This window comes from Nicrophorus vespilloides, unplaced genomic scaffold, assembly GCF_001412225.1.
Source record: "Nicrophorus vespilloides isolate i.1.1-1 unplaced genomic scaffold, Nicve_v1.0, whole genome shotgun sequence".
Taxonomy (NCBI): Eukaryota; Metazoa; Arthropoda; class Insecta; order Coleoptera; family Silphidae; genus Nicrophorus; species Nicrophorus vespilloides.
Window position 1 is genome coordinate 30979 of NW_017097853.1, and position 834 is coordinate 31812.

Here is an 834-nt window from a genome sequence, read left to right on the forward strand (position 1 = left end):
CTGCTCAATCGTAACATGAAATGTATCAAAATAAAATCTCTTCAGAATTTTCAACTTATCACACTTCAAAAAACAAACAAACAAAATAATAATAATTGAGAGTGTCAAGTTTTCGAAAATTGATTGCGATTTGTTTCTGAAAGAGAGTGTAAGTTTAAGAAAATAGTGTATAGAATTAATTCATCAAACGCACCATAAGAATTTGAATGAGCAGCCAAAATTTACTGTTTCAATTGTTAAAAAAAAAAAACAAATTTAGGAAAGTCAATCAAAAATTATAAAGTTATTATGTTTTTGAAGCAAGAACTAAGAATTTTATTTCCTCAAATATCTTAGTTATTTGTAATTGAAATGTAAGAAATGAAAGAGAGTGTAAGTTTAAGAAAATAGTGTACAGATTAATTCATCAAACGCAACATAAGAATTGGAATGAGCAGCCAAAATTTACTGTTTCAATTGTTTAAAAAAAAAACAAATTTATGAAAGTCAATCAAAAATTATAAAGTTATTATGTTTTTGAAGCAAGAACTAAGAATTTTATTTCCTCAAATATTAGTTATTTGCAATTGAAATGTTTCTCGTTAATAAGATTTAAAAAAAAAAACGTTTAAATCGAAGAATTAAGGAACTTTTTGCTGCTCAATCGTAACATGAAATGTATCAAAATAATATCTCTTCAGAATTTTCAACTTATCACACTTCAAAAAACAAACAAGCAAAATAATAATAATTGAGAGTGTGAAGTTTTCCAAAATTCTTTATGATTTGTTTCTGAATGAAATTGTAAGGAATCGAAACAGTTGATTGCAATTTTGTGCAATTGTTTTTGGCGAC

The 834-nt window shown here is 25.2% G+C and overlaps 1 protein-coding gene across 6 annotated transcripts in view; it reads left to right on the forward strand.

Annotated features, from left to right (window-relative positions):
• Positions 1–834, forward strand: part of LOC108561165 (calcium/calmodulin-dependent protein kinase type II alpha chain-like) — a gene marked incomplete at its 5' end in the record, with an annotated part of 34429 nt that overhangs the window by 24644 nt on the left and 8951 nt on the right.